The sequence below is a fragment of the Callithrix jacchus genome, chromosome 4, assembly GCF_049354715.1.
Source record: "Callithrix jacchus isolate 240 chromosome 4, calJac240_pri, whole genome shotgun sequence".
Classification (NCBI taxonomy): Eukaryota; Metazoa; Chordata; class Mammalia; order Primates; family Cebidae; genus Callithrix; species Callithrix jacchus.
This window is the reverse complement of record NC_133505.1, coordinates 131,066,783-131,088,120: the sequence shown is the minus strand read 5'-3', so window position 1 is coordinate 131,088,120 and position 21,338 is coordinate 131,066,783. Positions and strand designations below refer to the sequence as shown.

At 34.9% G+C, this 21,338-nt stretch overlaps 1 protein-coding gene across 14 annotated transcripts in view; it reads right to left on the bottom strand.

The window, feature by feature from the left end:
• The window catches only part of NKAIN2 (sodium/potassium transporting ATPase interacting 2), a 1,060,472-nt gene that overhangs the window by 341,425 nt on the left and 697,709 nt on the right, over window positions 1-21,338 (bottom strand). The window lies entirely within an intron of this gene.

The following is a 21,338-nucleotide window of genomic DNA, read 5'->3' as shown; positions in this document are numbered from 1 at the left end:
GATGGCAACAGCCTGACTACTTTGCATTGAGTCCTCCACCTGTTAGTCGGTGGGAGGATGCTCTTTTAGTGTTTATGTCCTTAGAGCTATTTTAATTTTCTTCATGACCACTTCTCTGTGACTCATTGTTGGTTTTCTGTTCTTTGTATTTTTAAAAATTCAGATAATTGAAGTAACTGTGTATCATTCAATATAAATTTATATGGATCACTTTTCTCTCCTCCTTTACATTTAATTTTAGTCTTAGCGAAACATAAGTGACATCTACTCTTGCTTTAATCCTTCTCAGATTTGCCAGTAAGAGTCAAGGATTTGGGAATTGGGTGGGAAGAATTAGAGCCTCTGGCGGAGATAAAATAGGAAGATCATCACCCCATGATGTTTTGGGTGCAATTCTGATTCCTGTGTAGCTGCAATATGTACCATGATTTATGGATGCATTCAAATATACATCCTTTCCATTAGTCTCCAAAGGACGATTTTAGGAATATGTCTGTATATAAAATGGTTTATGTAACTGTGTTAGTAAAGTTATCATCTAAGTCACATTTAAATTAAAGTAGAACTTGACATGAATCTTCTCTAGAGCAAAGTCAAGAATAAAATCAGTGAGGGGAGCAAAAGGAAATGATATTTGAATTCTGTAGCTTTTTTCTCATATTTAGGAATAGTTTTATAACTGCATTGAAAGAACCACTTCAAAAGTGGTGAGACAGTATGAGGGTCAGCAAGGGTGCATATTTTTGTCAAATAAGCAAATGATTATTCACATCTTCTTTAGTAGTACTTGGCTGCTGAGTTAGGAGAGACAGAAGCTTGAAAAAGGGCAAGATTTAAATTGACTGGTAAAACCTAGCGAGCACAAGGACAGATGAGCCCTTTGTCACCACAAATATTTCCGTCCCTGGAACACTAATGCCTGAAATCCATGATGACATAGAGAGTTTACTCTATAAAACTACCACCTAGAAAAGTGATGACTCATTAAGCATTTACATGTTAGTTTAAATTACTTTTGTCAGATATTTTCTCAGGACAGGTTGTAGAAAAATGGCACCCAGAGAAATCTGAAGGCAAGTTTGATTGAGAAAGATTTAGAAATGTGCAGAAAGAAGAAGCTGGATAAATTGAAGACAAACTCAATAAAAAAGATATTTTTTTCTATTTTTAATCCCCTTGTGCTCTCATGTATGGGTAGTCCATGGAAGAAGGAACAAAGTGACCTATCATTTCTTCTCCTATTTGAAGAAAAACATCCTGAACCCAGGCAGGGCACAGTCAGATCTCAGAACTCCTCTAGGGTAGAATTCATCATGTTTTTATCAGCCTCATATGTATTTTTTAAATGGCTTTAATCTGTTTTTCTCTCTATTGGATCTAAACCTGCATTTATAATCTCTGAACTAAAATACTCAAGATATGGAATAGATATAAATTTGCAGATTAAAAGCAATCTCTGGAAATAACCCATAAGTCAATTACATTTTTCTTGCCGAGGTATTAGGATATATAATTGGTCTCTGTTTTTTCAATCTCATTACTGCTGGTTGTGTGACTCATATGAAACTAGTATTGTCAGTTCTCTCCTGGGTGGCTCATAGTTATCAGAATATATGCAGCAATTTGCTTCCAGGTCTTCCAATAACATACTATGTGTATATTGAGATGAATTTGTTGTTTTTATCACCAAACAAAAATATGTATTTTATAAACACACATATAGGTTCACTGATAGGTAATGTTGGAAAAAAATGAAGCTAGAATTCTCCCTTGATATTTTGTGGGAAGTTATTACCTGATATATTTTCTACATGTGAGTAAAAACAGAATTGTTGTTTAATAAAATGCATTTACTGAGTAGCCATATAAAAATAACTGTAACAAGAAGAGCTATTAATTAAAACATCAGGCATAGCCTCTATTCCCACCATTTAATTCACAATTAGCTCAAAACAAGCTGAAAGGATTGAGGACTCAACTGTCCACGCTTTATAAAATGTCAAGTTAAACGCCTAACTGTGAACCAGATTGCTTATGATACAGGCCTTTCAACTGTAAATATCAAATGCATAAAGAACAGCATGAATCTCTTAACTTTATAAAGACGGCATACAGGCTCCAACATTTGGGGAAAATTAAGTAACTTACTAACATTTATGAGAAAGCATGCACTTAAGCATTCCACTGAACCCCTCTTGATCAAACATAAATGAAAGTCAAAATGTCATACAGCAGATTCTAACATAGCATTAAAGCTTTTGTTTAAAGAAAAAAAAAGTCACATATCTTCTCAAATTATTTTTAAAGCATAAAAAAGCTCCTATTCAAATTCTCTTAAATAACAAATGAAAATTTATTTTTAAGTAAATTAAAGGAACAGGGTTCCATAATTTTTAAAAATAAGAGTGTTAGACTTGGTCTCTAAGGTTCTATAAAATCCAGCATTCCATGTAAAAATAAATATCTTTTTTTTAATCAAAGCACTAAGGATTTTACTAAATTTCAAAAATCATGGCAGCTATTCCTATGAGGACACTGTCCCCAGGAAGAGAACAGTAGGAAAATAACAGAAATTAAATGAATTGTTCATGTGTTAAAGAGGCTCTTAGTTTGAATAGATTTAGAATAACATTCCTTTGTATATGTGTAAGCAGTTAGATAATATTTCTTCTGACTGAAAAGAACATTTTCAAATTATAAATCTCCCATTTATTTGGGTCTTCATTTTGAAATAAGCATAAAACTAATGTCTATTTTATATGGCTATATCCTCTCAAAGCCCAATTTTTTTAATGATATACAGCTTTTGTAATATGCTGCCTTTTAGAATTGTGTTCAATCGCATGAAGCAAACAAACCAAGAAAAATGAGGGTCGACTTAGAAGGTACTAGCCAAACCACCTGGCTCTGCATCTTGCTCATTTTAAGGATGATGTGAGAAAATTAATTACTTTAATCAAACACCTTGGCTTCTTGCTCACAAATTACTGGGCGGGTATTTGCATAAATGCAGCAATTTCCTGAGTGAGTGGCAGATGGTCAGACAAGTCATGAGCTCACCAAACACTTTTTGTTCAGAGATGCAAGTGTTGTGGTGGAACAAAATAAAGACGTCTAACTAGCAAGATAAACTGCAGGAAAAATAATTTACAATAACCTAACGATGACCTATAATAAGGTAGTTTGTTATTAATACTGATAAAAGAACAAAGCTGAGTCTATATTCAGCAAAGTCATGGGTAAAGTGTACTACTCATTGATGTAGCTGCCATTGACTTCTTTCAGTTATCTAGGATCATAAACTTTGCAGAGTCATTCATGAATTCTCTCCTTCAGCCACCATTTCTAAGTCTTATTGATAATGGCATGTTCTCCTGAATCTTAATCATCAGATAAAACTGTCTCGAAGATGACTGCCCAGTGAAAGATAAATTCCTCTAAACTGAATGTGCATTTACCATTTTTTGGGAAGGCAGGGATTGAAAATCCATCCTACACTATTTCTATTGTGTTATTTACTCATCCCTTGACCTAAAGAGCACTGTTAAGAATTGAGCTGTGTTTCCTAAAAAGGTTTGAGTCCTAAACTGCAGGGCATCATAATGTAACCAAATTACAACTGGTAACAACTGAGGTAGAATAATCTCAGTTGTAGTTAATTAAAATGAGGTATACTGGAGCAGGATGAACCCTTAATCCAATATGACTGGTGTCCTTTTAAAACAAAGAGAAGGCACAGAGAGAAGGTGGTCATGTAATGATGGAGGTTCCTTTACAGCTGCAAACCAAAATTGAAGATTGTCTGCAACATCCAGAAGCCAGGAGGGGAAATATGGCTCATCCAACACTTTGATTTCACTACTAGCCTCTAGAACTGCATAATAATAATTTTTGGTTGTTTAAGTTTGTGGTACTATGTTACAGCAGCCTAAAGACTAATACAAGCTAATTTCATTTTCTCTGGCTAATTGAGTGGGTTTTTAAATTCTGTTGTTTTTTTTTTTTTTTTTTGAGGTTGGGTCTTACTCTCTCCCTCAGTCTAGAGTGCAGTGGCATGATCACAGCTCACTACAGCTTCAACCTCCAAGCTCAAGAGATCTCCCACCACCTTAGCCTCTCCAGTAGCTAGGACTACAGGTGTGTACCACCATGCCCATATATATATATTTTTTTTGGTAGAGATGGGGTCTCACCATATTGCCCAGGGCTGGTCTCAAACTCCTGGACTCAAGTGATCCTCCTGTTTTGGCCCCCAAAAATGCTGTGATTACAGGCATGAGCTACTGTACCTGGCCTAATTGGGTGTTTTTACCTGTTTGTATGTGTTCTAAACTTAAATTCTTGAGTCTGTTTCTTTTTTTTTTTTTTTTTTTTTTTTTTGAGACGTAGTTTTGCTCTTGTTACCCAGGCTGGAGTGCAATCGTGCGATCTCGGCTCACTGCAACCTCCGCCTCCTGGGTTCAGGCAATTCTCCTGCCTCAGCCTCCCGAGTAGCCGGGATTACAGGCATGCGCCACCACGCCCAGCTAATTTTTTGTATTTTTAGTAGAGACGGGGTTTCACCATGTTGACCGGGATGGTCTCAATCTCTTGACCTCGTGATCCACCCGCCTCGGCCTCCCAAAGTGCTGGGATTACAGGCTTGAGCCACCGTGCCTGGCCCAAGTCTGTTTCTTAAACATAAATTCTTAGTTCCATTGTAGTCTAAGAGTGGAGCCCATGAATTATATTTCTTTACTTTTCCCTCATTTCTAATTTCTTTCTATTACATCCCTGGGTTTGGCCTCATGTCGAACGCAGAGATCCAATAGTTCTTGCTGTCCTGCTGAACCTCATAACAAATATTGTAAAGATAAATCAGCACACAGAAGAATGGCAGAAAAATGTAGTATTTTGAGTATTAAGATCAATTGTCCTCTTATTACACATATATCACATGTAAAGCTGTCCCTCCTGTACATCTGTATTATGAAAATATACACAAAATGCTGTAGAGATTTACACTATAGTTGTGATAGAGAGAAATGCTTAGAAGCAATTCAAGATGGACAAGCTAACTACCAAAAGCATATATTTAAACCAAGCAAACCCCACCATAATTAAAATATCATGGTCCTGATGTAAGAATAAAATTTTTCCCAAAGCTATGGGAAAAATATGAAGTTAGAAAACTCTGTAATAGAAATATAGGATAAGGTAGCATTTCAGTTCAAAATAGAAAAGAGGATTTAGTCACTCATTCTGAGAAAACTGCTTCCTTGTTAGGAAACCTAGATCTTTATCTCATACATCACACAGACTATGAATGCAAATTTCACAACTTAAAAAATAATACACCCAACATTTTCAAGCATGTAGTGAAACAAACCCTTGCATACTCTATTGGTACAAATAAAAGTCAATAAAACCTTCCCAAAGTGTAATTTGTACAAAAAAGAAAAAACTTTTAAATGCTTATCCTTTCTTCTTCATTATTATGCATTTGAAGCTATTAACTTGAGCAAGTATTCTAAGAACAGGAGAGCAATGTCACTCAGACCAGAACTTCTTAGACTAATGCTCATGTGAATCACTTAGAGCTTCTGTCAAGACTGCAGATTCTGATTGAGGAGGCTTACCATAGGGCCTGAGATTCTTCATTTTTGACTAGCTTCCAGGTGGCATCTACACAGATGATGCCTAAGTGATTGCCCTGGAGGGGAGGGATCTGCAATGCATTTTAGGTCACTGCCAAAGACACCGAGCAAAGGCTCCAGTTACATCTTTAGACATGTTCATATGAAGTCTAAATAGCTAGTGGAGATACATTTATTTCTTAACCTTCTCCCTATTTTTTTCTTCCTATGTGAAATTCTGATATCAGTAGCTTATAGAGAAAATAGTTCCACTAAAATAATGTCCCTTGGGCTTTAGTGCTCATTATTTCTTTGTCCTGGGAAAGTTTCCACTGCAATTGTCCTGAAACATTCTTAAACCTGGCCCCCGTTCTTGAGTTAAAGCCTGCCATCGGAGAGAGGAGGAAGGTGTGAAAAGCTCAATTGGGGCCATTCTGGCAAATTCAGTAGTTCTTCAACTCACTGACCCTTTGGGGATGAGCCAAATAATCCATTCTCACTCTTGTGCAGAGAATGCATTTTAAGGTGCACTTGATCAGGCTTTACTGCTCTGTACTCTGAACAGCAATGCTTCATAGAACACTACTTTTGACCACTTTCAAATTTGAACTTGACAAGAACATAGTTCAGTTATAGGGCAATTTAAAAAGGCCACGAAAACTTTGAATTTAACACCTTCCATATCAGAGAAATAAAGGTTCTGTTTGATACCTAAACATACCTAAAGCAAACATTCTTTTTTTTTATTTTTTATATATCTATATAATTACATTTTAGGTTTTGGGGTACATGTGAAGAACATGCAAGATTGTTGCATAGGTATATACATGGTAATGTGGTTTGCTGCCTTCCCCTATCACCTCTATCTGGCATTTCTCCCCATGTTATCCCTCCCCAACTCCCCCCAGCTGCTGTCCCTCCCCTAGTTTCCCCCCACAGACCTCAGTGTGTGATGCTCCCCTCCCTGTGTCCATGTGTTCTCATTGTTCAACACCCGCCTATGAGTGAGAACATGTGGTGTTTGATTTTCTGTTCTGTGTCAGTTTGCCAAGAATGATGGTTTCTAGGTTCATCCATGTCCCTACAAAGGACACAAACTCATCATTTTACATGGCTGCATAGTATTCTGTAGTGTATATGTGCCACATTTTCCCTGTCCAGTCTACCAAAGGATTATAAATCATTGTATTATAAGGACACATGCACATGAATATTCATTGTAGCACTGTTTACAATAGCAAAGACTTGGAAACAATCGTAATAGTGGCTAACTAAGTCTGTCATTAGAGGTGTGGTGTTGCCTGTTGCAGGCAGGTACTCAATTAAAAGAAACTACACCCACTTGCATCCACAATACTTCTCTCTGGGTCCTGAGTCACTAATCTAGAGAGTGAAAATAGAATAAAATTGCATTTAAGATGAAAGAGCACTCAAACTTTTATGCCCCTCCTTTTTGTATTTAATAATATTAGATAGATGCAATATCATAATTAAAAAATCAATCACTTAGAAAAATGCAGATCATTTACCAACTGGAGCCTTGTACTGACCTTTGAACATGTTTTCTAGCTTAGCAGAGGTTCCCAATTAAAGAGTTGTCTCAGCATGGAATTATTTCAGCAAAAGCTTCTTTCTGTGTAAAACTAAAATGTGGTGCCACAATTATGAATGGAAGTTTGATGGAAGAGGTTCTGAAGTTAAAATACATTTGGATGTCTTTTTCCTAGTCTGCTTTATAACATAGCTTCATTTAAATACAGTGAATTTGTTAGAGAAGCTACAAAGAGCTCTCCAGATTGAAGAGTGCCAAATGCCACTTGAACCGCAAGGATACAATAGGAAAGTGAAACAAAGGAGAGTATTCTGCCTCACTGAATATAAAATATAGATAAGCACAAACATTTGTTCCATCTCAAACCTCAGATAGTATTCATTTTAGTTTTTATTTCTCTAGTGCGTATTTCAGATTCTTTGGCCTAGGTTTTGTTCTCACTTTAAATCTAATTGTTTTCTTGTATGAATTTTATTCTGATATGTAATGATGTAGTTTAGGGATGTATTTGTGAGGCGTTCTTTCCATTTCTGCAATCAACGCATCATAACTAACAGTTGGAAAGCAGTCCTTCAGTAATAGTCTTATCCTGTGAAATGTGTCCGCACAAGGAATACACAAGCATGTAGATAGAAGCACCTTTGCCTCTGCTGCTACTACAATATCTGGTTTCTCTGAGTATTCTACTGTTAAACTATGTGTGATCATTTAGCTCATAACTTCCAGAATCAACTTATTTGTCCACAATCACTTTTCTTCTAAAAACCCTGAGCAAAAAATATTTAAACCACGGGCTTTCTAACTTTTCTGATTGTATGTGTATAAAAGATCTAATACACACATACTGTAGAAATATTTGCTTATGCTTGCTGTGTTCAATGCCTGCTGATAATTTCAATTCAATTTACTTCAATTCAATGTTTTCTATTCTAATCCGATGAGGCATTGTTGATTACTTGAAAAATGACTAGCTTGTGCTCAAAATAATTTACAATGCTCCTGTTTTAGGATTTAGAATTCAGTGTTGAGAAACAATAAAATGTGAGCATGCTGTTGATGAGTTATTCTTCTTCTATCTATTTGTATTCAAAAAGAAGTAAAAGAATTTCTAAGTATTTTATAATCACTTTAATGCAAAAGTTGAAGTCAAGTTTCTTCAAATAAAGGGCCATCATTCTCTCACAATGGTATTGGAAATTAGCCCAAGTGTGAAAAGGAAAAACAAAGGACGCTTTATAGATGTCATTAAAGTGTAATTTTAATAAGGTTAAAAACATCCCTCCTATGCAAAAATATAGTGAGCACACAGCAAAAATTCATTTAGTTTATTAATGAAGGAATCAGAATAATGGTAAAGCTGGCTCAAAAGAGGATAGGAGAAACTGGTAGTGACAGTTATACTGGTATATGTTGTTTGTGTACATGTGAACAGACATATACTCACATGCCTGAATACACACACACACACACACACACATATATATATATATACACATATACATGTATACATATATACAACTCAGTGGAAAATAAAGAATGCTGGGAAAAATTTATTCTGTTAAATACAAACTACACTAATGTTCTACAGAGTAATAACACTACAACCTCTGTGATTTTATTAGAAGCCATTTACATTACTATTGAATTAATATCACTTGCAATTTTTCAGTCTTTTCAGATTAACATGTAATTTGTATAGTCTGTGCCCTTATTAGTAGAAAATAGTAAATCAAACAAAATTACCTTCCTATTTAGAGTGCCAAATTTCCTTCAGCCAGAATGTTCTGTTATGACATTGAAAAGGCACACAGACATCTTGTAAAACTATTCCCAAGGCTTAAACTATTGTTCTTAAGAATGTAAAATGCTCATTCTCAATAATCGAGCCAGTTTTATTTTTGTTCCTTCAGCACTTCAGACAGTGACTGGTAGATTGTAGGTGTTTGATAAATATCTGCCTATTGAAGAACTATTTTTTGAAGAAAGAAAGAAAACTTCTAATTGGCATAAAAATTCTAAAAGGAAATATTTATAAATTAATGAACTGCTTCCAGTCTAATTTGATATTTAACCTATACAGACTGTTTCACTCTTCTAGTCTATTTTATGAAAGAAAGGTCTTGCATGGAGTGTGGGCTTTTTGTGGGGGGCTGTTTTTCACATCAGCACAGGTAACCTCAACACTCTTATTTACATTATGAAAAAAAGAGTGTGCCAAACAGAGAATTGTAGTGGAGGTGTTTCTGTGAATCTACCTACATTTTCCAAGTTATATTACTAAAAGTAGTAGTCTTGAATTATATTCCTCTAGTCTTTCTTTTAGAACTTACCTTTACTTTTGCTTTCTGGGGCAGAGTTAAAATTCAATGTAATGTACAAACATTAGTTAAAAGTTATAATTTATTAAATGCCTCATTAAAATTCATAACAATACAAAATATCTCGTGAAGCATTTATATGTAGGAAACTTTAAATGAGGAAAAAAAAACCATGAAAGGTGTATTGTTTTCTTGGGTAGAAAGATTAAACATCATGGCTGGGCACAGTGTCTCACACCTATAATCCCAGCACTTTGGGGGGCTGAGGCATGTGGATCATGTAGTCAGGAGTTCAAGACCAGCCCAGCCAACATGGTGAAACCCTGTCTCTACTAAAAATACAAAAAATTAGCCAGGCATGGTGGTGTGTGCCTGTAATCCCAGCTACTCTGAAGGCTGAGGCAGGAGAATTGCTTGAACCAGAAGGCAGAGGTTGTGGTGAGCAGAGATCGTGCCACTGCACTCCAGCCCTGGTGACAGAGTGACTCTGTCCCCAAAAAAGAAAACAGAATGAAAGACTAAACATCACAAAGTTACTGACAATCTCAAAATTGATCAGTAAATATAATGCTATTTTAATGATGCTGTGTGATTTCTTTTTTCTAATTCAGGCAAGATGATTCTAAAATTTATATAGAAAAATAAAGAAACAAGAATTACCAGAACAATTCTGGAACAAGTAAGTAACAAGAAACCACTATCCTTAGCAGATATGTTGCACAAATCATAGAAAGAGTGATGATACACATGAATGGATAGATGGCTGTAAAAGCACATAAAGTCCATATACATATAGACTAAAGTCTGTGACTCCAGGAACATTTCAAATGAATAGCAAAATAATGGATTAATAAAGAAATAGAATAAGACTTCTGAAGAAAGTGAGGTAAGATCAATATCTCACATCTGACTTCAGTCTCAAAAACTTAAATATAAAAACTAACTCATAAATATGAGAGCTGATAACATGAATTTTTTCTATAATCTTGGAGTAAGTCTACACATAAACTGTAACTCAGAAAACATTGGGAAGTTGATTACATAACACATTATACATTTCTGCACATGGGAGATTTGCATATTCATATATTTCCCTCAAGAAATTGGTAGTGAGTGACTGCAGTACACTTGAGAAGTAGCAGGAAGACTTTTCACCACACATCCTTTTTTCTTTGAATATATGACTTATTTTTTAAGAAAAATGTAAGAGAAAACACATATATAACCTTGAAATAACATGGAATGATTGCATGTTTCATTTTCAGAGTAACCAAGATAACCCAAGTATGAAAGAGAACATTCTTTCCTGCCATGCTACTACCTCTTCCAAGTTACCTCTTGAAATCCAGCATGTGACTACACATTGTTATCCTTATTTTCTGTGCATTAGCCCTATCTTCTTATTTTGTTTTATTATATTTTATTTATTTATATTAGACAGTCTTGCTCTGTCACTCAGGCTGGACAATCTCAGCTCACATCAAACTCCGTCTCCCAAGTTCAAGTGATTCTTCTGCCTCAATCTCCAGAGTAGCTGAGACCACAAGCATGCACCACTGTGCCCAGCTAATATTTGTACTCTTTTGTTAGTGGAGATGAGGTTTTACCATGTTGGCCAGGCTGGTCTCAGACTTCTGGCTTCAAGTCATCTACCAGCCTCAGCCTCCCAAAGTGATGGGATTATAGTTATGTGCCACAGCACCCGGCCCTATATTCCCATTTTAGATTTAAAAAAAAATTGTGTGTGTGTGTGTGTGTGTGTGTGTGTGGGTTCCACCTCATGTTTTTATATTCCCTACTGTTCTTAGTGCAAAGTGAACACACATTTGGAAGTCAGTACATTAACAGTTAACTGAAATGGTTTTACTCACAGGCTATGGCTAGACTGGTATTTCTCAAACTTGGCTCCTAATTTCATGAAAATATGTTCTGTTTACATTTGGAAAACATCTAGTTGGACAAATTTGAATCGTTTTTTTCAGATCCCTAATATGCCAATAATGAGGAGGGAGATAGACTACAGTATATTTGGTTTCACCATAAACCTCCATCAACCTTTAAAAAGTGAAATATGGAATAGCAATAGATTGGTAATATTTTATTCAACATGGACTATTTTCCACACAGTGTGTTGAGCTCTTGCCATGCAGTAAGTATTATTTATTTCTTGGAATATTACTACTTTCAGAAAGATAGCTTGAAGAAAAGTCTCATCTAGATACATTCATAAAGACACTCAGACTCTGATTTCTATTTGCATACTTTTTTCCTGTCCAACTTTAAGAAGGTAGAATATGAAGAATCATTAATGCCCCCAAACTTGAAAGTAGAATATTTTTAAAAATAAATTGCAGTATTGGGAATTCCTGGCTCAGACAAGCCTTTCTTCCTTCCATATAACTAATGCCATATAAATCCTCACAGAGCTTTGGATATGATCGCAAAGACTCTTAAATCTAACTGAGACCAAGGATCCTCCCATTTTTTTCTAACCTCTTTTATCTGGTGGGATCTCAAAGTCTTGTGAAAATGCATAAAGATTTTCTTTGGGCTTTTGCTGAGTGGTTCTACCCTTCACCTATGATACAACTATTGGCTCTAATAGGTGTGAGCTGACTTATGTTTCTGAGTCTCCCCAAAGACAATATAGTCTTTATTTCATCCAGAAAAACAGAGCAATTGTATGGTTGGAATAATTATTAGAAAAAAAATTCAATGAATTGGTAACTTAATAATAGGTCAACATTTAACTTTCCTTAAGCCCAGAACAACTATTTGAGATAGGGAGTTCTTTAAACCTAGGTTTTATTTGTTTATTTTTCTGTTATAACTGTGCACAGGCTGTAAGACCAACATTTTCCTGTCTACAGGTATCAGTGCACATGTTTAACTGTACACATAGAAAACAAAAAATGCTATAAGAGTTCAGAAATGTAGAGAAAAGTTATTTGTGATTAGAATTAGAAAAATATTACACCTAAATTAACTTGTAGCAATCATCTAATCCAATCTCTTTTTACGTGAAGAGATTGTCTTAACAACTGACAGGTAGTTGATGGAAAAGATAAGCATATTGGCTGGGTAAGGTGGCTAACACTTGTAGTACCAGAACTTTGGGAGGCCACGGCTGGCAGATCGCTTCAGCTCAGAACAAGATCAGTCTGGACAACATGGCAAAACCTCGTCTCAACAACAACAACAAAAAAACAACAGTGACAACACAAAAGATGGTATAAATCTTGTTTACTACTGTTTGTCCAGTGCCCTCTTAATATTGTTATTTTTTGGCAGTACTTTAGTAGTCAATGGAATGACTTTAAAATGTTTATTAATTACTAAACATATTCAAAATACTACCCATAGATGTAAAAGACAAGACTCTTTTGCCATGACATACGGTGAAAAAAAAAAAGGAATGGATAATATAATCTCAGATGATCCATTCTTATTATAATGTATAAAATAATCTCAGAAATAGAAAAATCTGTTACCAAGAAGACATATTTTCTTTGATATTTATCATGATAATTTATAATTGCTTTGCATGATTACAGCACTAAGATCACTATGCTCTATGTTTCACAGCGTATGATGTATTTTTGTGGGTTCTATCATATTCTAGCTGATATAATTATTCTCTCTAGGTCATTATGTTGGCATATTGTGTAAGTTCTACCACTCAAAACAAGCCTACTTCTGAGTTTGAGAATTTGTGATGTGTAACTTTAATGGAAGTAGTATTAGATGTTTCTTCTTGCGATCTTCTTTAAAAGCTTCTACCTAATTTTTGTTTTCATTAGCATAGTTCAGTACTAACCCAGTATAACACATTGGCAACAGCCACCATCAAATGTGACACAAAGTGCTACATGAAAAGAAATTAAAATGCTAAGTTTGTAAACAACAACCAGAACTTCAGGCTATTAGCCAATCAGCAACTTGAGATTTTGGGATGTCAATAAATATGAAGCGCCTATTCTATGCCACATCTCCATGTGCCTCAGTGGAGATCAGGCCATAGTAAATAAAACAGACATAGCCCCTCTCCTTTAACCTGACAATGTTTCTGGATGCTCACAGTTAGCTAAGCCGTCACTGAGTTCCGGGCCTCAGTTTTGCTAACTTCAACAGTTGCTTGTGCCATCTCTATGCTCACATCTGCCCTGTCCTTTCCTTCCAGGACCTTTCTTTTACAAATAATCAGGGATATTTCTGTACTCTGAGGGCTCTAGACTAAAAATAAAATCCACTCTGTTCCATAGGTTACAAAGCGCATCTTGAGTACCCCTACCAATCCTTCCACCTGGATCTCCCTGCTACACATCACCTGACTTACAGTGCGTATTCAAGAGTACAGTGATAAATAAGTAATTCTTTGAAATTTTCCCAGATTTCAAACTTCCCTGATTTTCTTCCTCTTTTGGGCTTAAAAAATGAGAAGGTGTATTACTCCTCCTGTTCTTCTCAACCATATATATTCTTCCCAAATGGTTGATTTGGGCATTTGGTAGGAATGGGGAGAGGATATAGAAATATGCATTTTAAGAATTTTTTTATCTTTAAATTTAGAGATGGTCAGGTTTCCCTTAGTGTGAAATCAAAGCCCCTATAGGATGAATCACTTTGAGGAATTTTGAATCTTTTTTTTGGAGATTTTGAATCACTTGAAATCTTTTTGCTTTTTTTTTTTTTTTTTTTTTTTTGCCCCTTACTCTAGAAACAAATCTAAAACTGTGAAATTTGAAAAAGTAAAAATACATTAATTAAAATCTTCCTGACAACTCCTAGTTTGGTTTTTTTATATAAGCTTTGAGACTTTTTAGCAATGATAAATGGAAAATATAAGAAATAATATATAACTTAGTAAATACTGAGAATTTTACTTTATATACACTATACGTCCTTTCTAAAGATAAGTATTTCTCCAACTTCATAAGCATTGTGTTTCAAACCAAATTCCTTCCAACTTTATGTTACTGATTTACAGGGGAAAAAAGTGCCAGACATTAATATCTCAGCTGGAACAACCAAGACCACATATTATTGAGGCTTCTTATTAAAAGTGGCATTTTCATTAAAACCCCCTTCTTCGCTGTGAAAAGCCCAAGCAATGTTTTATCTATCTTGAACAAACGTGGGGCAGAAAGTGCCTAGGAGGTAATAACACAGTTTAAGAAGAAAATTAAATATGATGGCTAGCCAAATGCAATTTACACATTTTTATTTTTTAGTGGCAAGTCATACATCTTGTAAAAAGCATGCACCTGAAGCATGAATATAGAGAAAAAAGTTTGTATGTTTACAAAACTAAAAACGCATCAAAAAGGTCACATAAAAATCCAGATATTTTAGTACAGAAATTCCTAAAGTGAAACCAAATGAGCATTAAATCATATCTTTTCTACGTGTTTAGATCAAAGCAAGTCACTTGTTGCCTTCAACCTTCCTGTCCCCGGGGTAGGAAGTGAACGCTTCTCCCTCCCTCTGGGCATCCTGGAGTGGTTAGTGGGCTTCTGGTTGGAGTGAGATGGTGGCGCTAGGATACAGAATGTCACTGTCCTTCAGAGTAGAACTGCAGGTCCTGCTATTAGGTTTTAACAACAACATTGCCACGTATGAGATTTCTGACCCTTGATCGGTCATCTCATTTCCATACCTCATTCTATTCATCTGTAAAAATGATATTTAGGGATGTCAATAAAAGTCTAAACTCTATCTTTTCAATATAACCACTCCATGTTCTATTGTCCACCAACTTTCTTCATAATTTAAATAACAAAAATAACAACAAGCACAACATAAAGCTGATGCGCTGTTTTCTTCAAGCAGTATCCCTGGTTTCTGAACTCCATGATGTGTTGTTATAGCTTCTGCCCACATTTCATCTCAAAATTCCACTCATTATTCAAAGGCCATCTATGAAGTGATTTGATTGTATTGTGGTGCCTTGGATGCCTCTCACACACTGCTCCAGGCTAGAACTCATCACATGCTTTGATAAATTCTCTCATGTGATCTACAGAGCACGGAAGCACTTATCCCTCTCTACCTTGCAATGTATGCACATGGTTCTAACTCTCTGCTCAGGATCTCTGAGGGCAGTGCCATGACTTATTCATCTTTGTATCTTCCTTGCCATACCCTTGCCTGTAGCAGGAATTTAATTAATGTTTATTGTGTCAATGAATTTTTTAAAAAGGTTATCCATACTATTTTGCTCAGTAGGAAGGCAAGATGAAATAAGATCAAAGACGTGAAAGCACTTGGGAAAGTAAAACTTTTATTGCAATGAAAGGACTGATGGTTGGAATACTACACAAGCACATTTGACGAGGGAGTAAAAAGTCTTGAGGGTTATTCACAACTGACAGAACGCTGAGGTGTGACTTGGCTACTAAAAAATTCCTGGGCGGTACATGTAGCTTTATGAGAAATTCAGATAGCAAGCTCAGAGAACATTGGAAAGAAGGAAATGCCAAAAAGGACAGTTTTTTTTCAGAGCTGTCACAGCGTCTTAATTTGTTTTCATGCAGAGAGACTTGTCAAACCGCCACTAACTATCCTGCCTTCTTGTCATTGTGAAGTTTATGTATATTGTGCCAACTCCACTTTCTTGGTAGCCAGAAAATTTCACCAACATCTCAAAAGGCCACTGCTGAGAGCTAATGTGCTAGAATTCACTGCTGAAGTCATCTATGGGTTGGGCCTATGCCTGGTGGAAAGCCAAAAGAATCAGAGATGGATCCTGGAATGTCAGCTGCAGCTGACAGGCAGGTTTGAAGATCCCAGCCAGGTAGAATGGGACAATAACTTTGCAACATCATCTATTAGAATCCTTTGGAATTTTCTATAGTTAACTTTTCTTTAGTGTAAAGACTAAGTCTGGGACTGCAAAAGATATACAACTCGGAGCTCAGAGCTCACACCTTGCTCCTCTAAGTGTGGTCAATAGACCAGCTGCTTGGCATCACCCTGGAACTACTTAGAATTACATGGTCTCAGGCCATATTCCATTTTTTTTGCTCAGTGAGAGTTTGCATTTCAGCAAGACCCTGGGTGATTCACATGCACAGTAAACTGTAAGAGGCAACACACTCAGGCCTCAGATGGTCAAGGGAAACAGATCACACCAACAAAGCAAACAAAGAAAAAAACCCTTTCGTACCCCACTGCGGTGAGAAAGGCTTACAAATGTATAGAAGAGAAAATCTCAGATTCAGGTACTCTGAAGAAAGATTATTTAAATTTGAAAATACCTTTAAGAACTGCAGAAATCAAAGCTGCATAATTAAGATGGAAACAAAGAGGAAATAAGCCCCTACCCTAAGATGACAGTCAATGTACTTGATTTCCTTCCAAAATGTCATCTGGATACCCAATTACTGAAAATGCATAAGTACTTGCTTAGAATACCCAAATTAGTCATTAGACATGCTGGTTGCCTGCTCCTTTCTAGTCAATTATAGTTAATAGGCGTTTATTATAACATTATCATAAAGTATAGAATTAACCAATGACTGTAGAATATTAATTCTAGTGCAATTATAGGGAAAAATTAAAATCCTAAGTATAGTATTTTTCACAATATTAGTAAGAACAAAATGGCTTCAGAAAAGTTTTCATATGATGAGTTCCCTACTTTTTAATTTTATCAACACTAATGCCTGCTTTTGTTTCTTCTGAAGTTTAAATATTGATTGCAAAATTAGGTAATTTCAACCAAAGCACCACTAATAAAAATAAATAGGCACCGACTTAAACAAAGACATTTAGGTGGCAATCAAATGACTTTTAGGTACTAACATTGTTTGCATCGTTTAGAAAATACTAAAGGAGTTCAATTCAAAATGAAATTTACTTGGTCTCTTCATTGTATTTTGATCTCAGTGGAATTCACAATTCACTTTGTTATGATGTATCTGTTATTATTTTAAATATAATTACAAAGTTTTAGCTGTTACAGTTCATCTAATTACACACGCAGTGTTCTATTAAGAATCATATTAAGTTCATGAGAGCCCTTATTAAAATGACACAGGTTTCATAAAAGTCAACTATTCGGATTTTAAGATGCGGTGTAAGATGTTTTGGAAAACTAGAATCTCTTTATATTTGAAATATTGCTGCATATCTTTAAAGGGCTTTTTTGTAAATATTATTGTGCATTTGGATTGGTATATTTTTAAAAAACTCACTCTTGGTGCTAATACAGAGGATCACATTTTGAGTTATTCATTCAATTGCATTTATTTAGCATCTGATATGTGCCAGGCACTATGTGCAAGGCTTTAAAAATCCACAGACAATAAAACAACATCCCTTTCTCAAGAAGTTTAGCCTTGTAGGGAAGAAAGACACCGAAGACAATGCAACACCATTCATTCTGCATTACAATAAAGGTAATGGAACAGACATATCAAGATGGAGATTGCTGTCTAAGAACTGGTTTGGAGAATCAGGAAAGTTGTTATGGTTGGATTCCTTGAAAGCAGAGTCTGAGACAGAATTTCTTGAGAAAATACTTTCTTGAGAAAGTGCTCTCAGGGAAAGGCAATATAAAAAATTATAGAAATGGGGAAGCTAAGTAAAGATGAAGTCTTCCCCTGAAAGTAAGTTTCAGCTTGATTTTGGAGGAAGCTCTTGAGTTGGTTTCTTTTGAAAGGGGTTGGTCGCATCAACCAATTATGAGTTGTGGGTTTTGGGCATGGGGAAGATGAGTGGTCAGCATCAGCGGTAAGGCTTTTCGAGGAGACTACACAGAATCAGTAAAGTTGAAGTTGTTGCTGGGTGGGAGTCGTGTGTGGAAAGATGACAATCTAGCACAGAAGGCAGTATACAGTGGATGGATGTAGTGATATAAAATAATGGTTCCTGTATGTAATGATCAAATAATTCCCATAAAGTACAAAAGGAAGATAGTTTCAACTGACAATTACCTCTTAACTATAGAAATTAGTTCATATAATGTTAGCAGGCTAAACCCAGAGGACACACTTCCTGTTCATTTGTTCATTATCAGTCAATTATACGCTAGCATGTCTAATATGGTTTGGATGTTCGTGATAAAATCTATTTTCAATTTATATTACCCTGAATTCATAGGAGTATTTCCCAACTGAGATAATGTTCAAAGTGTATTTCTTATGATCGTCCTTTCTATAAAGCAGAAATAACTCTATGATATTTCTACAGGCCAAAATTGTCAATTTCAGTGACATTTAATTCATCTGAAGGCTTAATATTATTCTAGGCTAAATATGTTTTTAAGTATTCCTGATATAGCTCATGATGCCTTAATAAAGCCCCAATATAATAACATAATGTGTAGATTTAATTCTTCCTCAAATATTAATAAAATATAATATCTAATATTTAATTAGTACTCACTGTGAGCTAAATATAGTGCTAAGTCTGTTACTTTATTTTCTTACCTAATCATGATAACAAATGTAGTAATAGGTACCATAACTTATTCCATTTTATTGATGAAGATATAGGCTTACAGTGGCTATTATATTGCCTGAACTCATATAGCTAGTGCACAGACCTGGTTCTGCCTGACTCCAGAATATACCTTTTGACCCCCATGGTGTACTGTTTCCAAAAAACCAGAGGGACAGAATTTCAGAAATTGACCAGTGGCAAAATTTTCAGTATGTTTATTTTTATCTGAGTTAATATTAGAAGTTTCAAGTTACATTTGATGCAAAGATGATACAAATATTATTTCTTAAATTATTTCAATCTGGCATTTGTTAAAAGTTATTTTACATTAAATATATCATAGTTTGTAAGGAAAATCTATTGTAAGAATCAGAGGCATAATAATATATTCATTTAAAATCTAATATGCCAACCAAAGCATAATACCAAAATATCTGAACAAACATATTATTTATAAGTTATAAATTATCTACCTAGTCCTTTGAAATCTGACTTTTGTCCTAATGGTGCTAATAAAACCATTATCTAAGAGACACTATTTTAATCACTATAACAACTATATTAATAGGTGCCATAATTTGCTCCATTTTTTCAAAGCTAATGCTAAGTCCTAAAGAATTTATCTAACATTTAACTGAACTCTAGGGAGGAAGATATTTTCTAGAAAAAAATCATTTTAGAAGTAACATTTTCGTCTGTTTTCAATAGGCATATGACACGTATCAACACAAAATTTTATATATTTAGAAATCTCTGGTTGCTATATTTCTGGTTGTCATATTTAGAAAAAAATTTTTATTCAAATTAATATCTTTAGAGAAAAATGAATAGCATTTTTTAGAAATGTTAGTGAAGATGAAGAGGGTATAATAAAATATTCTGCAAGCTACAAATGCTAGTAACAAGTTAGCTATTACAGTAACAGCCGAGGAGCCTTTCTTCACCTTTATTCTCTTATAATTTTACTGATTTGAATCTCATTCTTTTTAAATTCATCATCATCATTGGCTTCAATGGTTTCAGACAATGTGACTCTTTGCTACTATTGAGTGAGGGATTTTTGTTGTAAGCTTAAGTTCTAGAGGACTTTCTCACACAAATGTGAGCATGTCTCTGCAGATGCTACCCTTGTTTCTGGTTCATAAAGTAACATTTTAGTTTACTGGATACAACCAACTAAAATATTCAATACTTCGAATTTCTCAGGCTGTCACTAATTCAACTACAGACTTTACTATTTGCATGTTTTGGAACTGAGAACATTTTCTGTCACGTCATATCAACTTATCTAGCAATTTGCCCATTTTAGATTTACTAATTTTGTTGAACAACCTCTTCAAAGATACCTATAATCTAGACATAAATCATTATTCACACCTCTGATTATACCTTCAGGATGCATAAATAGCCATGGGAGGCCAAGATAAAATAGGGCATACATACTTTTAGGCTCTTTGATTCATACTCCAAATTGCTCTTTAAAAACATTGTGTTCATTTTTATTTCAAATGAAGTATATGATAGTACCTTTCTCACAGCATCCACGACAACATTCAGTGGCATTTATTTTCTGAAGTGATAAAAGGTAAAATATCCATATTATTAATCAGAAAGTTGAAATTCATAAAGGTAGATTGCTTTTCAGTGAATAAACTGGTAGCAGATCCAAGAACAAAACAAAGGACTCCGAGATAAAAACGAGAGCACAAAAGAGTACAGCTCAAGCTCTTGAGTCATACTAATGGGTTCTAAACCCTTCCTTACCACTTACTAGCATGTAACTCTGATCTCATCTGCAAAATGGGCACAACAGCAACTATTTAAATGTTTTTTTAAAACAAGGAATAAATGGTGCATATGCTAGCACTTAACAAGTGCTTTGCATATAGAATGAGGGTGCATAATTTTTTTTAAAAAGTGATATTTATTTTTGCTAAAGATACTCATCTGAAGAAATATTTATCTAAATATTGCCACCAGAAATTTATAAATATAGAAAATTATGTACTGATACTTGGCATATGTCTAGTGAAAACAATAGAAAATAATGTTGCTTCTAAAATAAATGAGTTGTTTATAGAAAATATCATTCTGCCTAGAGTTCAGCTAAATGATAAACTCTTCAGGACTTTGAAAACATCATCAATTTTGAATAATACAGTGATTAGACAAAATGCACTCTAGCCCTTTGCTCTCATTTACAAGAAGATAAATATAATTTTTTTCTAATTGTATTACATTGTGTTCTCTTTTACTAAATATTATCAATTTCTATGCTCAGGGATTATAAAGCAGAAGATACTCCAAATGAGATTTTCAAACTAATTAGCCTCCTGCCTGATATATTCAGTGACAAGAAAAATAAATAGTATGTCATGAATCATTTTAGCTCACATGACTGAAATTAAT